The sequence below is a fragment of the Saccopteryx leptura genome, chromosome 3 (assembly GCF_036850995.1).
Source record: "Saccopteryx leptura isolate mSacLep1 chromosome 3, mSacLep1_pri_phased_curated, whole genome shotgun sequence".
NCBI classification, from domain to species: Eukaryota; Metazoa; Chordata; class Mammalia; order Chiroptera; family Emballonuridae; genus Saccopteryx; species Saccopteryx leptura.
Window position 1 is genome coordinate 93,557,282 of NC_089505.1, and position 26,610 is coordinate 93,583,891.

The window sequence follows — 26,610 nt, forward strand, 5'->3', positions numbered from 1 at the left end:
ACCATGGTTCAGGTGGCTTCGGATGTGAGGAGGTGGGCTCAGGTGGCCCTAGGTGGCACCCAAGGGCTACAGAGCCCGGGAGGTGCGGCAGAGGACCTCCGGCCAGTTCTGCCAAACCAGGGCCGTTTTCTGGCTAGAACTTCCAGGAGAGCATGGCTTCAAGGGCTAAAAGCTCACACACGCCCCTGTGGAAAAATGTCATCTGGGAGATAGATGCTGGGGGAAGACCTGCTTCACTGGAGACAGGAAGGTAACCAGGAGCGGGAGGCCAGGCAGGGGGCCAGGTGGAGGGGGGGGAGTGACATGCCCCAGCTGAGCTAGGAGCTGAGGCCTAGACCCCTGTCCTAACTCCCAACCCTAAATGCTCACTGGGGTTCCTCACATTTTATTGTCTCTGTTCCTAAAATAGATTTCTAATCTTTTAAAATAGAATTTGGACTCAGAAAAGCATAGCTGCACATAAAAAACTTTAGTTCAAAAAAAAAAGAAACTTTAGTTCAAAACATATAGGCCCACCACTAACTTATGGGTTGTAAATGCACACTTTTTGGTATTAACAGGCCCCCACTGGCCTACAGGGAATCTGTGCAAATTGAAAAAAAGCATGAAGACAATTTAAGAAAAGGCGCCCCTTCACTTTGAACACCGCCCTGCTGACCCTTAGCCTATGACCAGTGTTTCCTGTGAGCAGCGGAGTCTCCGGAGGTGGCAGCCCTGCACCAAGCTGCACAACATCATCTGGATTCCAGCCCCCACTCCTGACCCTGACCCTGACCCTGACCCGGGCAATGCACGAGCTGTGCAGTTGTCCATGAGCTCTGGGTGTGAGTCACGGTCATCTTGGCTGGTTGTGGTTGGCCAAGATGACCAACACAGGCTCCTCTCGATTTCCTCTTAAGAATTGGAGGATGGAAAAGGTGCGGCCACGCCTTTCTATGGGTTTGCCTCAGATTTGCTCAGACCACTAGAGACCCAACTACGCCCAGGGACGGGGTACCACCCAGGGCAACTTTCTCAGTCGGAAAACGTGAGAAGGAAAGCACCTGTTAGAAGGGACTTCTCCTCATCAGCCAGCCAAGGTCTAGAATGGGCCTATCCCCTGGAGGGAGTCAGCGTTTATTAAATACCTACTGTGTGCGGGACCCCATTTGCCACTTTTACAAATGAGGTAGCTGAGGCTCGGGGCTGGGAGGAACTTGCAGGGTACACACGGCAGGTTGCAGGTGGAGGTCCTGACTCCAGCCCATCGTGGCTTCGGGCCCAGCCCTGCAAACAGTTACACCATGAAGACCAAACACCTGTCTGCTGACACCTGAAGTTTCTCTGTGTCCTTAACATGCAGCCGTTGGGTGGAGGCGGCAGGCTTGGGAGGGATGGCTCAGGGGCTCCTCATCCATGCCCTGAGACAGGTACTGTTGTCAGCACTCTGAGACCCTGAAAGGGCAGCAGGCCTGGGGGCCGGCCAGGAGCAGTGACCGTGCAATGGCAGGCAGGGCTGGAGGCCAATGCCAGATCTCTCTGCTACTTGAATTTCTAAAGACACCTTCCTGCGGCCCTAGAGCCTGGCAGGGGATGCTTAGGCACTGACTCGGAGGACAAAGAAGTTCCAATTAGTAACGCCAGCCCCCTCCCCCTGCATTCTTATCCTCCTGCTTGGAGCACTGGGGAGGGCGCTCCTGGCTTCGTGGGGTGGGGGTGGGGGGGCAGCTTGTCTTCAATCATCAGAACAAAAGGCCAGCACTTCGCTTTCGCCTGTTGAAGGCAGCAGCAGGGAGCCTCTGTACTCCAGAAATGAGAAGGGCAGGCTGCTGAGGTTTCTCCAGACACACGAAGCACTCCTTCTCCCACCCCCCAGGTGCCAGGGTTCCACATGAGCATCGTTCCTTCGTGCCCGGGTGGGTGGGCAGGCCGGCCAGGTGAGGCTGTATACCCCCTTCACCCTGTGGGGATGCCCAGCTTAGCACCATCAGGATGAGCCCCAGGCTTGTTTGCAGAGCCAGAGCCTTGGTCCCAAGGCTGAAAGTGGGCACAGTAGATTAAGAGTGTTCCTGAAAATGCCCATCAAAGCTACCCTGAGATAGTGCCGCACCCGTCTCAGCATGGCAATAACCCCAAATCGTTTGATCATGCTCTCGTGGCATCCCCGCGGGGCACAGCTCTCCTACACGCAGGGTTGGAAAGGCAAGGTGGTGTGAACCCAGCGGAGGGAAATTGAGGCCTCACTGCACAGTCCTGGGCGCATTTACCCTTGGACCCACAGTTACCCTCCCAGGACTTACCCTGAGGACAGCACTGCACAAATAGGAAACAAGGTGCTCTCCACACCATGGAGCACCTGCACAGGCCTGAAAAGGACGGAAGGGCAGGGAGCAGATCTGAAAGTTTCTGTAGCAGATTTGTGAACAGTGCTCTTGATGTAACCATTCTAGAGTCGTTTTGTTATGATGGGATAGAACGAGTGAGTCATTCTACACAGTTACGTCCCAGGTTCACAGTTGGGCCAGGACGTTGCTTAAAACAACACCAAATTTATTCTTCTGTAGTTCCGGAGAGTCAGAGTCCAAAATAGGTGTCCGGGGCCAAAACTCCAGGTGTGGGGCAGTGGAGAGGAACAAGGTGTGACTGGAACGTCTTGTTCTGGAAAACAAGGATGTTCAAAGGCAGACGGGTCAGAAGGACCTGGCCTGGCTGGGCCTGGCTAGAAGGGGCTTCAGCTGACAAGAGACCGTTCAAAGCTCCAAAAGAATCAAGGAAGAAGCATTACTTAAAAGGGGGAAAGAAGGGGAAAGGTGAGCACTAGTTTATCAATGTAGGATTAATTAAAAAATCACCAGTAATGGACAGGCAGCCATCATGGGCTTGCTGTAGGATGCGTGAGGACCATGAGGACACAGCATCTCCTGTGGGTTAACTGGATTGGGGGCAGGGCAGCCTCGATGTCATGGAAGACCCACCAGACAGAGACCCTCCTAGCTTGACAGAGACCCTCCTCCCAGCCGAATCAGGAGCCAGAATTTATCGCAGTGTGTGATCCTGGGATCCTTGATGGGGGAAGGGCGGTGTTAAAGCCATAGACGCAGTTATGGGGACAACTGGGGACTTTGTGTTAGGTGATATGATTACATGAGTGGCAACACAGCAAAAACTGTGAGTAGCAGGCTGTTGAGAATGGAGGGGTCAGGGTGGGCCCCTGTCTGAGTGCTTGTCCTGCAGGCTCTGGCCCTGCGTTTTTGTCATTCAGGTGTGGGTCACGTTTGCTGCCCACCCCCCACCCCCACCCCCACGTACCCTGGTGTGCTAGCCGTGCACCAGGAACAGGTGTTAGTACTCCTTTGCAGATGGGAAACTTGGAGGTGGTGATATCACTTCTCTTTATGAATATTTTAATAATTCAAGCAGCAAGTCCCAGAAAGTGCTGACCTACAGCTTTTCGTGGTTGGCCTGTTCCAGGCGGTGCTGCTGGCCTGCTTGGTGCCAGCCTGAGCACATGGAGCCTTCTGGGATGGAAGGGGCGGGGCTCTAGCGCGGTGCCCCGCCCCTCCTTGGGTGGGGCTCGCAAGACCTCAGGGGTTATGACCTGCCATCGTCTTATTTTATTCTCACTTCAGGAAAGTGGAGCTCAACTTAGAATCTAAGTAAAGGTGCCAGTGATCAGTAGATTCTTAATGAGCAGTCGCTGCTGCCGCAGTCCGGTTTGATTTAGTCGGATATACTGTAGCAGGCGCTCTGCCAGGTATCCGAGACACCAACAGTCATGCATTCCAAAAATATCGACTGACCCCTGGCCTCGGGCCAGCCTGGGGCTGGGTGCCGAATCCTCGGAAAGCCGAACAAACTTTGCCACCTCCTCCCAGCCCGGCAGTGTAGAGAGGAAACAAGTAATCAATTAGTAAACAGACAAGAAGAAGATAAGATAGCAGCGCATGCAGTAAAGGATTAAATTGGGGCCCGTGGGAGATGGAGAGGAAGCTCTTTGGCTTGGCGCGGGCAGAGAAGGCCCCTCTGGAGCAGGGACCTTTAACCCAAGGCTGACGGGAAGGAGCAGCCAGCCGTAAGCCGAGCTTTCCAAAGGCAGGGGGACAGAGGAAGCCACTGCAGCTCAGGAAGGTGAAGGACAACGAGGGACATGGGGATGAGATGACTGGGCATTTCACATGGGGCTCCGCAAACTCAGTGCGGAGTTTAGATTTTATTATTCGCCTGGCCCGATGCGCTGGTTTTAAGCATGGAAGCAGAGGGGGTCTGATCTGCATTTTGAAGCCGCCCCTCTGGCTACTGCATTGTGAATGGCCTGGGGGGGGGGCGGGTGCTACGGGAGCGGTGCATTGTGGGAGACCACCGCATCCCTCCAGCAGGCCAGGTGGGAGAGAGAGAGGAGAGGACAGACTGATGGCCTGCAGGAATGGGGCTTGGGTGCCTGTTACACGGTGCTCCCCCTCCAGCCTGAGGGCTCTAGGGGGCCCTTGCAGGCTTTAGGCTGGGAGTGAGAGGATCAGATTGGGGTTTAGAAAACATGACCTGGGGCTGTAGAGCTGAACTTGAGTCCAGCCTGGAGCAGTGGGGGGGGGAGGGGACCCTGCAGGCAGGACCTGTGTCCTCCTCACTGGTGGTCTCAGGCCTCTTGCCCAGGGATCCTGCACCGTCACCCCCATCTCCTCTTACTGGCTTCCTCCATGCCCTGTGTGTGTGGGGGGAGTGCTCCCCTTCCTTTCGGGGACCTCGTTCCCAGGCAGAGTTTCCAGGGCGCTAGTTCCCACCCCAGCGGCTCTGCCCAGCCCAGCTCTGCTGGAGGGAAGTAGAATTAAACACCGGTGTCTGCACTTCCATGGCATGCTGCCCTCCTCGGAACTGCCTTCCCAAGCGCTGCTTTTCCTGCTGCCGAGAAATGCAGTAACTCCGGGCTACATGCAGTTGGATGTAGGGCTGCATGATAACTCCAGACTACGTGCGGTCGGATGTGGGGCTGCGTGGATCATGTTGTGGGTATGCCTGTTGCAATCAGTACCTGTTTGGGGGACAGAGCTCACTCTCCTGAGCATTGCATAGTTCACAAGGGCCCTGCCAGGCCTGGGTGGGGTCATATACGCAGCTCAGCTCAGAGGCCACCGAGTTGGGTTATTGGGACCATGGCGAGGGGAGGGGTGCAGGAAAGACTGGCTGCTGGCCACATGTAAGACCACCTCCCCTTGCCTGGGCTTTTGGGGTCCCCACACGCAACTCTGCTCTGACAGTCGCTGTCCACCCTCCTGCCTCACTTACCACCAGCACCCTCACAGGTGTTTACTGAGGCCCTGTTCCCGGGGCCAGAGCCGCCCTGGTCTCATTTCACCCATCCGGGACCTCAGTTCCCTGAGAGCCCCGTGTACCCCGCCTGCCCAGCCAGCCTGGGACGAGCTGGGTTAGCATTGCTTTGTGACTCAGTCACTTGGTAATACTCATTTGTGTTCTTGGGAATACGTGGTTGCACCATTGTTTCGTTTCTGCTCATTTCTCTTTCTCTTTCTCTTTCTCTTCCTCTCGGGCTGTGGGTTGTCGCTCCCCTCTCTTGTCATTGGGTCTTTTCTCAGCATCGATGGAGGCAGTGCTGTGTGGGGGCTGGGGTCGTGGGCACCAGGTTCAGATGCTGCCTCTGATGCATTGTACCGGCAGGATCTCGGGCCAGTCCCTCAGCCCTCTGAGAGCGAACTGATTCACCTGCAGCGTGGGGATGAGAGTAGCAGCCGCCAGGTAGAGGATTGAGGAGGTGGACTAGAAACACGCTATCCCCAGGACTAAAGTGGCACCTAGACTCTAGGCACCCTCTTGCCCACTGTGCCATGCTTCCGACCCAGTGCAGAGCAGGCCGTGGGCCACCAAGGCCACTAGCAATGATTAGCAGTTAGGACGGTCCTCCCTGGGCAACCGGAGGGAGGCTGAGCTGTTAGGGAAAGTGCGAGCATGGACCTTGAGCGCTTGACCATAGAATGAGGCTGCCTGGAAGGACAACTGCCTGGGCAGAAGGGAGGAGCTGGCAGAGAGGTGTGGTATGTCTCTAAAGTGAGGCCTGAGCTCCATGCAGAGCCTGCAGGTGCATTCCTGCGATGAGGTGTGACCCTCCGTGTCTGTCCTGTTTGGTGGCCCCGGAAACTTCCACGCCAGGAGCCCATGTGACTTTTCCAGGGGGTTCCCTGCAGAGTCTGGTTGACAGCCAGTGCTCCCATTCCAGTTCCATTAGACCAGGAGCGTAGGGGACAACTCCCTGTGCTATGTCGCTGTCCCCATACCTGTGCACTCAGAGAGGCAGGCGCCCCCACACAGGGCTGCAGAGGAACAAAGCAGGGGCCTGGCCAGAGGGGCGGGAGGTGGTCTGTCCAGTTCTCTTCCTGACTTGCTCCTCGTTTCCTGCCATCAGCATTTTGTGCCACACACCCTCTTTCTGGAAGTCCTCTCCTGCCCAGCCCAAGTGCCTTTGGGTGTCTCAGGCGCAATCACCTGTTTTATTTATCTTCCTTGATTCCAGGCTGTAAAACTGGTGACTCACAGATATGTTCTCTGGAGCCTGTGTGCTGCTTGTTTAATTTTTGAATGTGTTGCTGTCCTTTGAAAATCAGAAACCATTCACAGTGTGGATTGTTACCTTCTGGGCAGAAGGGAGGGGCTGGACAAGCAGGTCCAACCATCCTGGACCCAGCCAGCAGCCCTGCCTTGCTCCCGTAGGGGCTCGGATCCCTGTGCAGCCGACCTGAGGACAGACCTGTGTCGTTTCCCAGTCTCTTCCTGAGAGCGGAACTGGCCCAGCCTCGGGCATTCTGCTCTTCAGTGCCCTGCAGTGTCCAGCGCCTGTGACATGAGGCCACTGGGCAGGTTTTCTCGAACCCTTTTCCTCTGACGCTGCTTCTCCCCACCACCTCGCCTCCGTCCCTCTCTCTCTCATTCCCATGTACCTCCCTCTGCCCAGGCTGGCGAGTGAAGTGACTCACGCCTTCCTCCCCTCTGTTGCCCGGGTCCCTTCTCTGGTGGCTGGGTTTTTTTGTTTTTTTTTTTTTTTTTTTCATTTTTCTGAAGCTGGAAACAGGGAGAGACAGTCAGACAGACTCCCGCATGCGCCCGACCGGGATCCACCCGGCACGCCCACCATGGGGCGACGCTCTGCCCACCAGGGGGCGATGCTCTGCCCATCCTGGGCATCGCCATGTTGCGACCAGAGCCACTCTAGCGCCTGGGGCAGAGGCCACAGCGCCATCCCCAGCGCCCGGGCCATCTTTGCTCCAATGGAGCCTTGGCTGCGGGAGGGGAAGAGAGAGACAGAGAGGAAAGCGCGGCGGAGGGGTGGAGAAGCAAATGGACGCTTCTCCTGTGTGCCCTGGCCGGGAATCGAACCCGGGTCCTCCGCACGCTAGGCCGACGCTCTACCGCTGAGCCAACCGGCCAGGGCCTGGTGGCTGGGTTTTAATACGCCGGGTGTATGGCTGAGTCAGGACCCAGCTCAGGGCCTGGCCTACAGTGGGTGCCCCAGGAACGGAGCGGGCATGAAACGAGGTGCTGTGAAAGCTCCCAGGTTCCCTCCAGGACTTCCCCTCTGAAGTTCAGAGAGAGATGGAGACACCCTGACCGCGTCGTGCCTTGGGTAAAGGGAGAGTTAGCGACAGGCTTCACAGTCGGCTCCCTCCAGGGGGCAGGCAGGTCAGCCAGGGCAAGGCTGCCTGAGCGGCTGCTCACCAGCAGGTCTGGGAGCCTCCGCTGAGCCAGCTGCCTCCCATCGGCTGCTCCCCGGCCCTGGAGAAAAAGGCTGATCTTCCCAAAGACATGCCACTTGCAGGAAGCTTGGGGCCTCCTGTTTGGCACCCCAAGGCCTTGTATGTGGGGCGCTGGGAGGGAGGTACAGGGGCACCCACCCAGCTCCCTGCCAGTCAAACTGTGCTTTCTGTTCCTCGGACACCCTAAGGCCGTTCACTAGAGCAGTGGTTCTCAAAGTGTGCACTAGGGCAGCCTGGTGCACCCTGCCGTATTCCAGAGAAATATGTGCCTGTTGGGGACCAAAAAACCAACAGGGTTTTTGGAGTTTAGATTTTTGGGGGACAGAGGTGTAGGGAATTGGCTGTAAGCTGACAGTCTACCCAACCCCCACCTCACTTGCCTGATTAGGTTGCAAAAGGCTGTTAAGCTGTGGTGCTGGATTGTTTACACTACCCCCCATGTTCCCCGGAAAGACTGGAGGCAAGTTTCTTCTATCCTTTGTTTGGTGTAAAGTTAAGATGATATGTATGGTGGGGGTTTTCTGCACTTGGTAAAATTCTTGGGTTGCCTTGGAAACGTGATCAGAGACTATTGATTTGCTAATGGTCACACTTTTCCCTATAAATAAAGCAAGATGCAGTTTTGGGGTGCACTTTGTTCTTGCCAGCAGCAATTACAGGGCCCTTCCGACCCCGTATTTTCTTAATTCCATTCCGTTCCCACTCGGGACCTAGAATTACTAGCTTCGCTGGTTTGCAGCATGTGCCCAGATCTAAAAATAAATATAGTGACTCTATTATACTGTTTCATTATGGAAATACCACTCTTTTTATTAACACATCATTATTATATTTATTAACACATCATTATATTATTTTTAGATAAATACACCCAAATAAAATGGATAGATTTCTCAAAAAGAAGCGTGATATTGAAGAATCTGATTCTAGAAGTGAGTTAAGTGTAAATAAAATAGGACTTGAAGGCTGATGGGCAGAATTTAATTTATAGCATTTTCCATCACTTAACACTGAACAATATGATTGGATTAGAAACCCATTCATGGAAGCTTCAAATGATTTTTGGTTTAACATTAACAGAAGAAGAACTGGCAGCTATATCCACTGATCATGGATTAATGATTAAACATAAGGAATTGTCTCTTGAAGCCTTTTGGATTTCTATAAAAGAAGAATATGTGGCAATATCTAAAAAGGCTTCGAAAATTTTAGTCAGTTTTCAACATCCTATTTATGTGAATTAGGATTTTCTACTCTCAACACAATTAAGAGTAAAAAGAGAGGAATTCTTCAATGTATTGACGAGGTAATGAGAGTTTGCCTTTCAAATATATGCCCAAACATTGAAGAAATCACTAGGACACATCAGGCTCATGTTTCTCATAAACACAAGAATGAAAAAACACATTCGCACCGGGACCCGCCGAATTTACTAAATCTTACTAAGAATGTATCTAATATATATAAAAAGATAACTTTTTTTGTCATTTTTAAAAATTTTTTAACCCTTCTTTTTTACAAATTCTAAAAAGCATAACTCAAAAACTGTAACATAAAAATGTTTTTTTAATGTCAAGAAATTTAATTTTGTCGTATTTATTTCGTTTAATTACCATAAAAGCATGCTTGGACTTTGTATTTTTTCTTTAATATTTGTCTTAATTATTATAACATATTTCTCGGAAATTTGTATGTAGTGCGCCTACAATTATTTGTAGGATTTTTAATGCGCCCTGACTTCAAAAAGTTTGAGAACCACTGGGTTAGGGGGAGGGAGCTTTGCTTATCTCTCCACCTGAAATGTTCTTCTCCAGCCTTCCCTGGCTCCTCCTCCTCATGGTCTCTGCCCTAATGTCACCTGTCCTTGGAGCTCCCTCTGCCAAGGAGGCCTGCCCTGTGGCCCATCCGTCCGCCACTTCATTCCGTCTCAGGATCAGCCTCAAATGCTTCCTTCTCTGTATAGCACCTTTCAGCTTTTGTTCTCTGCATTGGGGCCTCAGTTATTCGCGGTCAGCTGCAGGGAGGCAGAGAATCGTGCCTGGCTTTTCTCAGATCTGTCCCTGACATCTGTCCCTCGGTTAAAACGTAGGGGCTCCTCGTGAGCTGTGCTGGAAGAAGGAGTGGGCGAGTAGGCGGGCGCTCACTTGGATCAGCCCACTGAGGAGGTGGGACCACAGGGCCTTGGCCAGGAGCTGGCAGCTGAGCCTGGAGCCTCAGGGGCTGACCAGGACCCTAGGCACTTGGGGTCCACTGGGGCCTCACAGAGTAAAGGCATCTCAAGTCCCAGCTCAGCCACTTGGTTGCTGTGTGGCTTTGGGCAAGTGACTTAACCTCTCTTGACTCCAGCTTCCTCATCCGTGAAACGGGGGTAGTACCCTCCAACTCACAGGCATATTGATGAGACTGTGAGAGCAAGGCCTTTGGGACGTAGCCCTTGGACAGGCTGAGCACCTTGTGCATTGTTGTCCAGTAGTGAACTTGATTTTTAAGTGTGTTTGGTTTGGAATGAGGCGGACAGGGAGGAGCAATGTGCGTCTGCGCTTGGGAATGAGGTGAGGCTTGGATGGCCCCTGACCCTTGTGCCCTGTCCTCCTTGTTCCCCAAGAGGCTCTGGCGTCAGCTCAGGGCAGAGCAGGAGGTGGGCACTCCCCAGTTGCTCGTTGACTGACTCACTTGTGGTATTGCTGCTAAAAGATGATTCAAAGATTGGCCTGCGTGGTCTTGCGGAATATCTGGGGGTGGAGGCCCTCTCCTTCCTCACTCTGCATCAGCACAAAGTAAAGGTGTTGCTGACTTCTGGGAAAATAGCCGAGAGCAACCCCCATCCCCACCCCCACCCCATCCCGCCTCCAGGACAGGACAGTTGTGGGTGGAGTTTGGAGGGTCAGAGTGGTGTGAACTGGGGCTTCCTCAGGCTGTGGCACTGTTCCAGCCTAAGCACGCCGCCTGATTTAACGCATTAAATCCTCACAACATGGGGCAGGTGCTTTTATTGGTTCCACGTTACAGATGAGGAAACTGAGACACAGAGACGAACATCCCCAGGTTGGTAGAGCCCGGATTCAGATCCAGTCTGTTGAGCTTAAGGACTTGCACTGTCAACAACCACGCTATCCTGCTGGGAGCGGCAGACAGCCAACGTTTGTCAAGTTCACGTGTTAAATTCAGTGGTCATCTGGGTAAAGTGGAAACGTCTTTGAGTTCGACGAACCTGATTGGAATCCCAGGTCTTAATGCCCTGTGACTTTAGAAAAGTCACTTCACCTCCCTGAGCTTCCATTTTAATGTTAGGACAAGGGACATAAAAATGCCCCTTTTTCCCTGGCCAGGTAGCTCATTTGGTTAGAGCGTCATCCTGATGCACCAAGGTTACAGGTTCAGTCCCCGGTCAGGTCACGTACAAAAATCAATCAATGAATGCATAAATAAATGGAACAACAAATCAGTGTTTCTCTCTCTATATCTGTCTCCTTTCTCTCTTTAAAAAAATGAAAGATAGAAAAACAGAAAGGAAGAGAGAGAAGAAAAGAAAAGAAAAGGAGGGAGGGAAAAAAACCTTTGCAGGGCTATTTGGAAGAAGGAAGGAGGGTAGGAGGGTAACATGCCAGCACCCCCCAGGGTGCCCCACGGTATTTGTTTACTCCCTTACTCCAGAGTCCTCCCCCCCACCGCGTGCCTCAGCCCCAGGTACTGGCCCCGGTCCAGAGCCTGACCTTGGCCTCGAGTTCCGAGAGGGCTTCGGAAATGGCTCTGGCCGCTCCGGCGGAGGGAGCTGCCCCAGCCGCTTGCAGATCAGAACTTCCGCGGGCGCCCCTCGCCAGCCCTTTCATGTTGTTGCTTTATTTCACAAGAGCCCCGGTGTTTGTTTAGCGATGGGTTGGTATTTTTAGAACTTAAAAGTACTTTGGCTCTTCGAGGAATGAGCCTGTGGATGTGGCCCCAGCTGGAGCCAGGCCTGGACTGGAGGCGTGTGGCACTGTGCCCTGGGTCTCCCCACCCCACGCGGTGCTCCCCGGGGGCCTTTCCGTTGGATTCAGGGACACCCTTAGTCAGCCTCATCAGCTCAACTCCTTCCTACCTGCTCTGGGCCCTGGGGTGCCGGTGGGGAGGGGGCACAACGATTCCAACCTGCAGTTGCCAGTGAATAATGGCCCCCAAAGATATCCACAGTCAGGTCCCTGGGACCTGTGACAACATCACCCCGTATGGCAGAAGGGACTTCACAAGGATAAGTTAAGGATCTTGAGAGAGGAGGTTCTCCTGGATTATCTAGTGGGCCCAGTTTAACCACAAGGGTCCTTGCAAGAGGGAGGCAGAAGGGTCCGAGAGAGGGAAGTTGTGATGCCGGAAGCGGAAGTTTAGAGTCAGAGGAGATTTGCAGGCCCTGAACGGCTGGGTCTGGAGACGAAGGAAGGGGCCACAGGCCAAGGAATGCAGGCGACCTCTAGAAAAAGGACAGGGATTCTCCCCTGGAGCCCCCCGGAGGGAGCACAGCCCTTCTGACATGTGGATTTGGGCCCAGGAAACCTATTTTGTACTCTGACCTCCAGAACTAGGAGAGAATACATTTATGTTGTGTTTAGCCATTAAGTGTGTGGCTGTTTGTTATGGCAGCCGCAGGAATCTAGCATGCGCTCACTTCAAGCTCTGTCTGCAGAGTGTTGTGCAGGGGCCAGTACCACCTGTGTTCACATCCTGCTTGGCCACCTTAACTCCCCAAGCCTCCAGTAACACATCGTGAACAAGGTTCGTTCTTCCTGGACTTGCTGGAAAGAGTTTTTGAGGATATAAACACCTGCTCCAGTCCCTGGCAGTTAGTCAGCATGAAAACATTATATAGTCCTATACCATGTTGGTATCTCTGCAGAGAAGAGGGTGAGGAGTTAGCACAGCGGTTGTGTGTTTGGGTCTATGTGTTGGAAATCTGAATTCAAATTCCAGCTTCACGAACTCGGGGAAGCTATTGAAGGACAGCAAAGTGGCAGTGCCTCTGAGCCTCGGTTTCCTCATCTGACCCTGGGACAGTGAGCACAGAGCCTGGCCCGCCGCACTGCTGCTGATGCAGGCGGCCATGCTCTTGTTTGGTCAGCTGTGCTGTTTTCTCTCCACCAGGAGCTCCTCCACGCGCCTCCTTCGACAGCTGGAGGGCTCCCAGCCTCCAGGGTCGACCTCTGTTGGACGCAGCATTTTCCCACCATGTTAGACATCATCTGGGAAGACCATGAGGGTCGTCGTCGGTCCCACCGTGGGCGATTTAGGGCAGGAAGTGGTTTCTTACTGTGGCATCCCAACTTGGTGCTGCAGAGCTGAAATCCTAACTGAATGCTTTGGTGGGGGCTGATTCCCCCCCTCCCCGCTCCTGGCGGAGGCCCCTGGACCTCAAGGATGACACATGTGGGGCAGGAAACCTCTGGGAGGTGTGGGAGGAGAAAGGCCCAGAATGGGTCTCAGATGTTCCCTGTCCTGGCCAAGTCTCCCGTGCCGCATCTGTGAGGACGCACACAGACTATCAAGAAAGGGAGGAATGGGTTCAGCAGAGTCTACAGAGAGAACGCTGTGCACATAACCTGCTCACACTGTCACCTGGTCAGTTTGGGCAGAAGCCACTGGGCCTGCAGCCGCCGAGCGCAGGACACCTAGTTGCATCGGGCTTTGCGTTCCTCGTGCCCCAGAGAGGACGGCAGCAGGGTCAGTGAGGAGCACAGGTGTGGGACAGGACTGTCCGGGTTAGAGCCTGCCTTGCTCAGTAACCTCAGTGACCTTGGACGCGTCACTTAACTTCCTATTTTTAAAAAAAACCCGACATCCCAGCTTCATCTCCATCTAACACACGAAGCGCTTACCACGTGCCAGGCACTGCTCTGGGTTCTCACCATAAAACCTGTGAGGCGGGCGCTTCAGTTGCCCTCAGGCGAGGAGGGGTGCACGGAGCGGGAAAGGAAGGGACCCAAGCCACACCCGGGGGAAGGGGCAGACCTGGGACCTGAACTTGGGTCGCCTGCACTTGCGAGCTCCGTAACCTTCCCCCCTCGGACGCTGCGTGCCTGGGCCTCAGCGCACGCTCAGGGCCTGTTCCTGTGTCTGTTCCCCAGATCAGCGGAGGTGCTTAGTGACTGGTGTCTGGGACCTGGGTCAAAATCCATTCAAACTTTCGAGGGCCGTGAATGCATTCACTGTTTTGGTTGTGGTGGTGATGTCAGGCGGTGGTCTATACACGGCCCAGATGCATCTCATTGTGTGCTTTCAATAATATGTAGGTGGTTTGTTCTATGTCAGTTATACCTCAATAAAGCTGTCTTTAAAAAATGCAGAAAATTCCTTCTGCCCTGTGCGTTTGGCCAACTGAGGGCCAGCGACGGGATGGCCCCTTTCTGGGTTAAGGCAGTGTTCTCCACACTCAAGTTCTAGCATAAAAGAGAGGATGCAGAAATGGGGGGGAAGGTATCCATCCTCTGTTCTTATTGTCACGGCATTGGCCTGTCCTGATCTCTCAGTGTGGGATCAGCACACACACACACACTCCCTCTCAGTAGTTGGAAAATGTTCCCGCAGTGTGTTTTATAGAAAACACACCTGCCTGCTGTACTGAACTTTCACCCTCTGTGCCTGGGCATCACCCTCGGTGTCCCCTACCCAGTGTGCTCCAGGAGTCCTCTCCTTTGTGCCCCACCCCCTGGCTCACCCCCCGGTTGGTGGCATCTGCTCGCAGGGACAAGCCGAGGCCCCGTCCCTGCTGCAGGCCCGACCTCGCGCCTCCCTTCTCCTTTAAGGAGCATGCCCTCCGAGGCTCGCGTGCTGTAGGCACTGTGTGGCCGGTGCCGGGGGTACCCGGATCACAGGCACAGCTCAGTGAGGTGGACAGACATGAGGCCAAGTGTGTCCAGCCTTGGCCTCCGTGAGCTGTGTGATCCTGAGCTAACCCCCAGCCAGGTTGGGCCTCAGTTTCCCCCATGCGCACGAGACTTAGGGTGTGACAGGGCTCTCTGTCAACGCCCCTTAACACGAGTGAGCCTAGGGGTCCCAGTGAACTGTTCATGGATAAAAACTGAAAGCCAAACGCTTTAGAGTTTACAGAACACTTGCATTCAGCATCTTGTTTAAACAAGAGGATTCCCGGCTGCAGGAATAAGACTGGGGGGAGGTGGTTGGCTCAGGTTTCCCGGGCGATGTATGAGCTGGGTCTTTGCTGGGCTGAGGGAAGGTGGGTGGTGACCTCACAGGTGCCTGGCACGTAGTAGCTGCTTGCTGAGAACTGACGGGATTGGACTGGACATGAGCAAGAAACATGTGAGCTGGGCAGGTCCTGACAGCGGCGGGACAGACTAAATGCGGTGTGACCTCGTCCCCCTGTCCTGTTTCATCCCGTCCACAGGGCCGACTGCTGGGTTGGCTGAGGAGTGAGGGCGTTGATGATCGTTCACTTATTCAGTCCAGAGGTATTTATGAAGCACCTACTATGTGCCAGGCATTGTTCTAAGCACTGAGGATACACAGCAGTTCATAAAAGCAGACGAAAGCCTCTGTCCCCACAGAGACAGCATTCTCCTTGGGCTGTGGAATAGAAAATAAACAAGATAAGTAAGTAAAATATGCGTTGACACTAGGAGGTGCTAAGGGGGAAAAAGCAGGGAAGAGGGGTAGGAAGAGCCAGGGATTGCAGTTCTAGAACCTTCCAGGGGAGAAATGATGTCAGTAATAACAATAGCTGTGCTTGCTCAGTGCCTTCATGAGGCGAGGCCACACGCCCTTGCACAGAAACCAGCAAACTGGCGCAGCCTTTGGTAATGGCCCTGAGGGTCAGTTACTCCCGGAGGCCGGCAGCCTTTGGTAATGGCCCTGAGGGTCAGTTACTCCCGGAGGCCGGCAGCCTTTGGTAATGGCCCTGAGGATCAGTTACTCCCGGAGGCCGGCAGCCCTCAGGAACACGACACTGGGGTGTGGGCCTGGAGCCCAGCGGCCGCTGTCCTGGTTTGAATCCAGGCGTGCTCCTTGACATCACTATGCAGACCGCCCCAGGTTCTCCAGCTGGGGAGTGGGAAGAGCAGTAGCACCTACGACCCACCGCAAGTGGCCGAGGATTAAATGAGTTAATGCTTTCAGAATGCCCGCAACCCGTTGTACAAGCCCATGCATGGTAACACTTTGATGAGTATAACTCTCCCCATTTGCTGTGGAGAAAACTGTCAGCGATGAGCTGCAGACTCCAAATCCGAACCCAGAGCTGTCACTCCAAACCCAGCGGGTTAGCAGTCCTGCAAGGCCTAGACTTTGTGGTCCCATATTACAGATGAGCACATTGAGGCACAGAGCAGTTGGCCAGGAAGTGGGGAAGGTGTGCTTCGAGGCCACGGCTGGCAGGCATGGCTGCAGCCCAGGCTGCCTGTGCCTGGACTCCCAGGGAGGAAGAGGGAAGTCCTGGCTGGACTTCTGCTGGGCCGGGCAGGTACCTGGCCTGCCTGCCTTCACAGCAGATGTTTAAGAGGCCCTGCAAAGTGGATGATTCCAAACCGGAGGAGACTGTTTGGGAACAGACTGCACTCCTCACTTCCCCACATCGCTGCTTGCCAACAAGTCCGATGGCCGCCGCCCACTAAACTCCTGGGCTTCGATTTGCATAAGAAGGTTTTTCCCTGGCAGGTTTATCAGCTCAGAGCATCCCCTGTCTCATGTGTGTGCGCAGAGGTTCCGTGCCCCCTTGGCAGCACAGGACGGAGCTCAGGGCAGAGGGTGAGCCTTCCTGCCAAGTTCTAGAGCATAGGCACCGCCTCCCTCCCTCCCTCCCTCCACGTTAATAAAATAACTGTTTTGTCCAAGAGGCTTAATGAGGATCTGGAAGCTTTATCTGTCTCCAGCTGTGGCTTACGGAAGCGGATCGCAGCTTTCCCTGGGGGGCTCCACCCGCCCAGAGCTCATTACCGTAAATCCAGCAACGGGGCCTGACCTCACCCATCCAGACTTCACCATCTCAGAACCCTGAGACCTGCTTGTGATCCTAGACTCCAGCTGCCAATGCGTGGCCTGAGGTTGCACAGGCTGCAGAGGGTCCCTGGTCTCAGACACAAGCCTAAGGAGCAAGCCTGGGCTCTCACTAGCTGTGTGACCAAAGGCAAGTCATTTAAGCTAGTGGTTTGCAAACTGCTGGGCCCCAGACTGCTGCCGGTCCACCAGAAATTTCATGCCGGTCCGTGAAACAGTTAACCACCCTGATGTTGTATAAAGATTATAGGCCCAATGGTTATAGACTCCATAATCTTCATATAATATCAGAGTGCTTAACTCTTTCATGGACCGGCACCGGTCTGGGGACCTGCAGTTGAAAACCACTGATTTAAGCCATCCAAGCCTTACTTTGCCCATCCATAAAATGGGAAATTGGTACTCACTGAGTTGCATACAGTTGAATGAGATACCTTTATTGAGGAGCGATAATGCCCCACCATGTTTGCACCTCACTTTACAGTTTGCAGAGCACTTTACAGAAGTCACAGTAAGTAAGCCTTAAAATCATCACCCCGTCTTTGCAGGACTAAGTTAAGCAGGATCAAAGATCAGAGGTTATGTGACCTGCCCAGGGTGTCACAGGGCCTCTAACCTTGGTATCTGGCTCTGTGTCTACAACTCTTAATTCCTTGCCCCTTGTACCTTCCAAGCTCAAGGTCTACACAGAAGACACTGCAGTTACTGTGAGAGTCCACCCAGGTCCTCAGTGGCCCCCCGTGGGCCCTGGGGCAGCAGAGTTGCCAGGGTTGGGGACATTGAGAGATAATGCTGAAGTCCCACTCTCTCCTGGTCATGTCCCGAAGGCCTCTCCTCATCACTGAGTTCTGTTTGTTTGGGCTGTTACTAGCTCAGTTCCTGTTATTTTCCCCCCCAGACAATTGGCCAGGAAATTCTTCACTTTTGTTTCCTTAAGGGGTCAGATGCTTTTCTCTTTGCAGAAGTAAATAAGTCCTACAAGCTGAGTTGGCAGATTTTCAGGGCAGGACCCCAGCAGTTCAGTGGCGGCTTCTGCCCTGCAGCTCTGCCAGCCCCACCCAGGGACTCGGGCACCAGGAAATGCAGCAGCCTGCAGCCCGACCTCCGCCATGCCTACCAAGGTGGAGACAATTTTTAAACCAGAGCCAGGGCTGGAGCCCAGGGTGATGTGGGGCAGAGACTATGCCTGTTGACATTAGCACCAGTTGCTTCTCCCTCCCGTGCCCAGAATCTGGATGGAAATGAGGGTCGCCCGGTGACACAGCGCTCCCCGGGGTCTCAGGCCGTCTCGGCTCTGCGGAGCATACTGAGCACCAGGAAGGAAGCGAAGCATGCCTGGGGACAGGCAGGACCAAAGTCACCGCTCCTGGGCACTTCTCGGGTGGCGCCTCTTGTTCTAGTCAGGCGCTGTCGTCAGGGCCACCTCAGGTTAGAGCGGACGAGGCTGCTGCGAGCGCTCCTGCAGGTGAAACGGCTGTCGGCCGCATGGCGGAGGAGGAGAGAGGGAAGGACTACAGAAGTAGCCGACTTTATAAAGCCCCAAAGTCGGAGCACGCGGCAGAGGCATGAGTTGTCCTCTGCTAGCCTTGGTGGCATTTTTTTAGCGGAATATTTTCATTATATCCAGAAACAATAAAGGAACGGACCCCTTATATCCATGCCTGGCCCCAACATTGTCACACCCGTGGCTGATTCTGTCCCAGCCTCACCCACCCTCTCCCCCTGCCCCCCATATTATTGTGAAGCAAATCTCAGGCACATTATATCATCTGTAAATACTTTAGTATGTCAGTGTTAAAGAGAAGGACTCAAGTAATAATAATAACCTCCAAACTATTATCACACCTAAAAAAAAACCCAGTGAAGATATCCAGTCATGATTCAAATTTCCAATTGACTCCTAAATTCATGTTTCAAACTTTATTTCTTGGACTCAGGATCTATATAGATAAGATCCTTGCAGTATGGTTAGTTAATGTCTAAAGGTTCTTCATTTTATTCTTTTTATTATTATTCTTGCTAGTTATGTGTTGAAGGTGCCCTGCTGTTGGTCTGGTATGTCTCCCAGGAGCTGTAGTTTGCTCGTCGCATCCTCCTGGTGTCGTTCAGCGTGTCCCTCTGTCCTTTGAATTTCCTGTAAGTTGGTAGTTCTTCTGCAGCCTTGACCATTTACATCACTTGTTTTTGGTTTGGTTTTTGCAAGATTCCATCCAAGGAGACACGGGGTCCTCCCCTCTGGGACATGTGCGGTCCGGTTGTCTCCCTTGTGATGTCGGCGGCCCTGGGCGTGCCGTGCCTGAGTCCCAACCTTCAGCAAAGGTGGCAGATTGCTGTCGTTCCGGTGTGTAGTGCCTCCTCCTGTAGGAGCTGCGTCCTTTCTCTGCAGGACGGTTTGGTTACCCACTGGGTACAGTGCATGTAGGGAGGGCAGAATAAAGCCTCAGGTTTTTTTTCTTTTTTTATTTCTGGTGTTCAGAATAAAGAGTTGAATCCTCTTCTTTCATCACTCAGATGATCAGGAAATGGTTTAAGTAATGCATTTGTAAAGGGCCCAATCATTTAGGAAACTCAGATAACAAAAACTGCTGCCTCAGCTGAGAGAGCTAAAAGTGGTAAGCAAATGTTGTGGGTATTAGCATGTCAGTAAGCAGTGCATCCCCCCCCCCCCCCCCCGGCCCAGCCTTTGGAGAGATAGAAAACTCGTTCCCATGCGGTGGTAAGACTGAGTGGACCTGCCCGGTTTACGGAGCCAGTCAGCACACGAGCCCAGATGCTCTGCACAGAAGCAAGTACAGAGACAGTGGTTATACGCTCATGTTATCTCAAGAACCCAGGCCTCCTGACAGGGGTTGAGGATCCAGGCCCTCCATCCCTTGCTCACCAGGTACCCTGAAGTCTGGCAAGGGCCCAGTGTCCCTGTGAGCACAGAGTGCCACCACCGGGACATGCAGCCTCAGGAGGCAGTTGGTTGCATTTTTGCCTGAAGGCAGGAATTTGGGAAAGGCCCCGGTCTTGCCTCTTTCCGGAGGCCTTTTCAGGGGTCTCTCCAGCCCATGATCTCCGTCTGACTGCCTGTCTCCTCCCCAGCGCTTGTATTCCCGTGGCCTTTATTATGTCCCCTCACTGCCTTGGGTTGTTACTCAAGATTTTAGGTATCTTGTTTCTTTTTTTATTTCTTTTTTTTCTTAGCGAGAGAGACAGAGATAGAAACAGACAGGAAGGGAGAGAGATGAGAAGCATCAATTCGTAGTTGCGGCACTTCAGTGGTTCATTGATTGCTTCTCACATGTGCCTTGACTGAGGGGCTCCAGAGGAGCCAGTGACCCCTTGCTCAAGCCAGCGACCTTGGGCTCAAGCCAGCGACCGTGGGGTCATGTCTGTGATCCCACGCTCAATCCGGCAACCCCGCGCTCAAGCTGGTGAGCCCACGTCAAACCGGACGAGCCCACACTCAAGCCGGTGACCTTGGGGTTTCGAACCAGGGTCCTCAGTGCCCCAAGTTGACGCTCTCTCCATTGCAACACCACCTGGTCAGGCTTTTGGTATCTTGTTTGTGCTACTGTGGTGCCAGGTTTAAAGTAGGTTATAAAGTTTCCATGAATGAATGAATGAATGAATGCATGCATGCTAGTGTGTTGCCTGGCTTAAAGTAGGTTATAAAGTTTCCATGAATGAATGAATGAATGCTAGTGTGTTGCCTGGCTTAAAGTAGGTTATAAAGTTTCCATGAATGAAGGAAGGAAGGAATGAACGAATCAATGAATGAACAAAATAAGTAGACATGCCTCTCATCATTTGTATGTAGACCTTCTTACTGATCTCACAGTAAATTCCTCAAAAGCAGAAAGTCTGTCTTCCGTGAGGCTGACACGGGGCATACAGGGTCACAGATGAGGCACAAAGAAGTTAAGAGACTCACCCAAGCCCCCCCCCCCCCGCTAGCAATGACAGGGGCTGGGACTTGACCTAGGTGGCCAGCTCCAGCCACATGCTGGTGGAGAAAGAGGGTCCTGCTCTCAGAGCCTCCCAACGGTATCTGCGTCTTCAGTGTTAGGAAATTGGGTCGAAATGAACCCAGTTAGCCCAAGTCACTTCCCTCGCAGGCAGGGACGGGGGGCTGGAGGACAGTAGACCCTGGGCCTCTGGGTTGACAGAACCCTCCACACTTGGAGACGTCAGCTGTCACCTTGCCCAGCTGTTTGCTCTATGGCTAAGCCACCCCGGGCTCTTCCAGGCCCAGTGCAGGGCACAGCTCAGGCAGAGGGCGGCACGCACGGTAGACCCTCCTTAAATCCTCTGAGCCCCCTGCAGCGGTCCCTCCTGCCCCAGCCCACGGCTCTGAGGGGTGTCTGAGCTGCTGTGCCAGAACTACCGCTGCCTCTCAGCCGGGAGCAGCTCTCCCCGCTCCCAGTTTAGTGAAGGAAGTTCAGGCAACGCAGTGTTGAGTGCGGTTCTTCAAACACACCGGTTTCCGCTGCCTCCACGGCTTTGCGGGCGCCATCCCCTCCCCTGCAGTCACCCCCCCCCCCGGCTCCGTTTGCCAAGCCTGGCAGCTCAGACCCTCCCTCCTGGAGGCCTCTTCTGCCTTCCTGCCCCCTTTGTACCCTGTACTCGCCTCCACTGTGGCCCCGTTGAAATTCTTCCACAAATATTTATGGAGCATCTTCTATGTGCCGGACCCTGGTCTCTGCTGTGTGCACAGCAGGAAACAAAAAAAGCAAAACCCCCACCCGTACTAGATCATAACCAAGTATCTGCAAAACATACGTGATGTCAGATGGAAAGATGGTCTAGAATTAGCAGTTCTCAACCTGTGGGTCGCGACCCCAGCGGGGTCGCCTAAAGCCATCGGAAAATACATAATGCATATCAGGTATTTACATTCCGAATCATAACTGTAGCAAAATTACAGTTATGAAGTAGCCACCAAAATTATTTTTTGGTTTGGGGTCACCGCAACATGAGGAACTGTATTGTGGGGTCACGGCATTAGAAAGGTTGAGAACCACTGGTCTAGAAGGAAACGAGTCAGTGTTGGGAGGTCAGGTAACACAGCAGTTTTAGGGATGGGAGGGCACAGTCCAGGCCTCTCCAAAAAAATGACAGTGAATCGAGACCTGAAGGGGGCAGAGGAACGGGCCATGTGCGCGGGGTTGGAGGGAAGGCCTTTCAGGCAGACTGGGTGGTACGTGCAAAGGCCCTTGGGCGTGTGAGGGAAGTACTTACCTTGCTGTTCCGAAAGTCCTTGCTTGCCAGCCGTCTGTTTCCTCTGCTCTGTGTCTCGCCACCCAGGACAGCAGCACATCTTGGGAAGGAGGCTCAAGTGAGCGGACCGCCGAGAGCCTCAGGAAGCTGGCACTCGGTCCTGGGGAGGGTTCCGCCTGGGGAAGCCACTGGCCCAGATTCACAGGCTGAACAGGAAGTGGGATTCACTCTTGAGTCCAGGAAAAGGCTGACATCAAGCTCTTGGTTCTTCTGGATAAGTCCTAAATCCTTCGGGTTACCTCTATGCAGAGTCAGCCATATGGGGGTTGGGGGGGGGGAGGCAGAAAATTTGCCTAAATTTGCCTTCTTGGAAGTCTATGATTTTTTTTTCCCATTTTTAGAGAGGAGAGAGAGACAGAGAGAGAGAGAGACAGGGGGGAGGAGCTGGAAGCATCAACTCCCATATGTGCCTTGACCAGGCAAGCCCAGGGTTTCGAGCCGGCGACCTCAGCACTTCCAGGTCAATGCTTTATCCTCTGCGCCACCACAGGTCAGGCAAGTCTATGATTTTTAATTCAGCCTGGTCTCTGATTTATTTGTGAACAAGTGACTAACCTGCTGAGCCTCGACTTCTGCGCCTGGGAAGTGGGGTTGGAGGGTCTCCTCCTGCCCGCAGAGCAGGGCGTTTCTAGGCAGGACCGGGTAGTGTTTGGTGGGACAGCGCTCCACAGCAGAGGTGATGGATGGTGCCTCTTGCTCCTGCTGTGGGTTTTTGTACAGTTCTGTCACTCGTCGCCATGTCAGTCGGTCTCCAGGCCAAGTCTCCAATCAACCAGTCAAGCGCTGCCGGATTAACTTTTAAAAGCGGGGTACTTCTAGCACACTGGGAAAGAGACCCAGAAATTCAGCTCTGTTTCTTGTGTGAGTTTTTTGTGGGGGTGGGGGGCAAGGGAGACTTTCTGGCTCCCAGGGAACTCTGGGGCATTTGTCACTGTCAGGAAAGCTATTCCCCTGGGAAAAGTTTTGGCACGTGCCCCTTGCTTAGAGGGAAGCTGCTGGCAATTCTAAAGGGACAGTTGGGTAGTCGGTTTGTACCAGCCCCCCCCCGCCCCCGGCCAGATTCCTACCCCTTAGCGTTCCTGGCTCTGGTTAAATTGTTTTCTTGAGTCATGAGAAATAAGCCTCTGAAGGCTGGTGCTTTTCTGTGGTGGGACCTTGGCTGCAGGATTTAACCTCTCATCAATCCGTTTTCTCGTCTATAAAATGGGAATAATAATAGTGAATAACGGCACCTTCTTCATTAGGACAGTATAAAGATGAATGATACAGGAAGTACTCAGAATACTGCTAATACACAGTAAACACTATAAACTATTAAGTTGTGGGGTGTATTTTTTAATATATTTTAGGTTTATATGAATCGGATGGGCTGTGATGTCTGGGGAGGGGGTGGCATTTCCTGGCTACATTCCTTACATTCTGCCCTTCAGGTCCAAAAAGTCAGACTTCTCGTGACAGACTCGTGTGAGTCACACTCATGAGAGACTGATGTTATAGCCCATAAAACCTGTGTGTCCCCACCAGTTAAAGGAGTGGTGTCAGGTAGCTTAGGGTTTCTTGTCTGGGTGGCAGCGAGGTCCTGCCATCTGCCAGGGGACAGCTGTGGCCGGGGTCTCCAGTCTTTGGCGGCACTGCAGAAAGTAGCCGGGGCGGACAGTCAGAAAAGACGAGAAAATTGGTTTCTGGGATTTCTGCCGGCCACACCTTGGTTAGCTGCCATCACTGTCCTCCTAGAAAAGGGGGAATCAGATACAGTATCAAAAATTAGAAATAGTAATGGTTGCTGCTGAGGCTTTAGTGGGTTGATAAATAAAACACCCTTTTCTTCCTCCTCCGAATTAGGAAGCGGCGGCAGAGGGTCTCCCGGGAGTCAGATGACAGGTGAGCGCCAGGCGAGTTTTGTGGCTGCGAAAGCTGATCTGAGAACGTGGCTCAGATCCGTGGACACGATCGCTGGTGAACGCATTTGCCAGAAGTAATCAGACTTACCACCCAGACTGCACGGGTGGGCAATTGTTGTAACACCTGTCTTCCCCTCTTTGAAGCTCTCTGTGAATTATAAAGTTCATCTTCAGGCATTTCTCAGTCTATGCAGCTGGCAGGATTTTATTGTACCCATTCCACAGAGGAGAACACCGAGTCTCCAAGAAGTCCCATGGCTTCCCAAAGGCACACAGCTGGTAGGAGGCAGAGCGGGACCTAATCCCACACTTCCTGCTGCAAGTCCCACCTAGACTGTGACCCGTGTTTTCCCAGCAGCTGTCTGGGTCCATGAGGTGACTAAGAAGGCCCTGGGCCAGGGGCCTGCAGGAAGTTGGAAGGTTTCACGCAACACGGCCGTCAGGCTCCACTCCCCCACGGCCAAAGCCGGCATCCACTCAGTCATGCTGCACCAGGTGCTGCCCACCTGGACAGAGTTAGGAGCGGGAGCTCTGAGCCAGAGCACCGGGGCCAAATCCTGCCTCCATTTACCAGCTGGGTCAGTCTAGCCACACTTGGCCTCAGTTTCCTCACTTGCAAAGTGGGGACTGTGGTGGTAACTACTTCTCAGGATGGCTATGAAGGAAAATTCAGTGAAAACTTACAAGACATAGAATAATAATTGACCCTTAGAAAATACTCAATAATGTTAGCTGCTGCCATTGTCATCACCATCACCACCACCATTATCCCCAACACCACCACCATTATCCCTACCATCACCACCACTGTCATTATCACCATCACTACCATCACGTGACATCACCATTATCACTGTCACTGGGCTAGGGATGCCCAGGCTGACTCAGCACGTGATCACTGTCTGTGCCCCTTCATAAACATCTTTCCCCTTCGATCCTACCTCAGTCCCACACGAAGGTGCCATCTTTGCCCGTGAAGCATGGAGCTGGACTTTTTTTTTTTTTTTTTTTTTTTTACAGAGACAGAGAGAGAGTCAGAGAGAGGGATAGATAGGGACAAACAGGAACGGAGAGAGATGAGAAGCATCAATTATCAGTTTTTTGTTGCGACACCTTAGTTCAGGGGTCCCCAAACTAGGGCCCGCGGGCCGCATATGGCCCCCTGAGGCCATTTATCCGGCCTGCCGCACTTCCGGAAGGGGCACCTCTTTCATTGGTGGTCAGTGAGAGGAGCACATTGACCATCTCATTAGCCAAAAGCAAGTCCATAGTTCCCATTGAAATACTGGTCAGTTTGTTGATTTAAATTTACTTGTTCTTTATTTTAAATATTGTATTTGTTCCCGTTTTGTTTTTTTACTTTCAAATAAGATATGTGCAGTGTGCATAGGGATTTGTTCATAGTTTTTTTTTATAGTCCGGCCCTCCAACGATCTGAGGGACAGTGAACTGGCCCCCTGTGTAAAAAGTTTAGGGACCCCTGCCTTAGTTGTTCATTGATTGCTTTCTCATATGTGCCTTGACCGTGGGCCTTCAGCAGACCGAGTAACCCCTTGCTCAAGCCAGCGACCTTGGGTTCAAGCTGATGAGCTTTTGCTCAAATCAGATGAGCCTGTGCTCAAACTGGCAACCTCGGGGTCTCGAACCTGGGTCCTCCGCATCCCAGTCTGAAGCTCTATCCATTGCGCCACCACCTGGTCAGGCTGGAGCTAGACTTTGAACCCAGGACCAACCCCAAGGTTATGTTCCTCCTCAGCCCCATTACACTTGCAGGATTCATGAGGAGGTAGCCACTTCCCTTGCCCACACCTCGAGAGGACATTTCATGGGGTGTCCCACCTACCCCCCATGATAAGGACCGACATCCACTGAGTGCTCCCCATGCACTGCACCAAGCATGTTGCATATACAGTGTGTCCATAAAGTCATGGTGCACTTTTGACCGGTCACAGGAAAGCAACAAAAGATGATAGAAATGTGAAATCTGCACCAAATAAAAGGAAAACTCTCCCAATTTCATACCTATTCAGTGCAGTTTGATGTGGGCTCACACACAGATTCTTTAGGGCTCCTTAGGTAGCTATCCCGTATAGCCTCTACAGACTTGTCACTGACTGATGGCCTACCAGAACGGGGTTTCTCCACCAAACTGCTGGTTTCCTTCAACTGCTTATCCCACCAAGTAATGTTATTCCTATGTGGTGGCGTTTCGTTATAAACACGTTGATATTCACGTTGCACTTTGGTCACAGATTTGAATTTAGCGAGCCACAGAACACACTGAACTTTCCTCTGTACCATCCACATCTTGACTGGCATGGCCGTGGGCTGCTCCGCTGTATACACGGTGTTACGTCATCATCTGCACATACGCACATGCTGCCATATCATCCTACAGAAACTGGGAGAGTTTTCCTTTTATTTGGTGCAGATTTCACATCTCTATTGTCTTTTGTTGCTTTCTTGTGACCGGTCAAAAGTGCACCATGACTTTACGGACACACTGTATAAAACCAGTCCTGTGAGGTAGACGCTATTTTAAAAGCTTTTTATTGAAGTGTAACGTCCGTACGGAAAAGTGCCGGTCTCAAGTTTACAGCTTGGTGAATTGTCACAGAATGAACATGACTATATGACCAGCACCCACATCAAAAGGAGAGCATCAGCCTGACCAGGCGGTGGCGCAGTGGATAGAGTGTTGGACTGGGATGCGGAGGACCCAGGTTCGAGAC

At 52.8% G+C, this 26,610-nt stretch overlaps 1 protein-coding gene across 5 annotated transcripts in view; it reads left to right on the forward strand.

The window, feature by feature from the left end:
- The window catches only part of KAZN (kazrin, periplakin interacting protein), a 763,503-nt gene that overhangs the window by 667,129 nt on the left and 69,764 nt on the right, over positions 1 to 26,610 (forward strand). The window contains exon 1 of one of the 5 annotated variants that reach the window (XM_066375123.1): positions 3,975 to 4,107. The exons of the other annotated variants lie outside the window; for them this stretch is intronic. The gene's annotated coding sequence lies outside the window, so the exon portion shown is untranslated. Of the gene's footprint in view, positions 1 to 3,974; positions 4,108 to 26,610 lie in introns of those variants that run through there. 5 annotated transcript variants of the gene reach the window in all.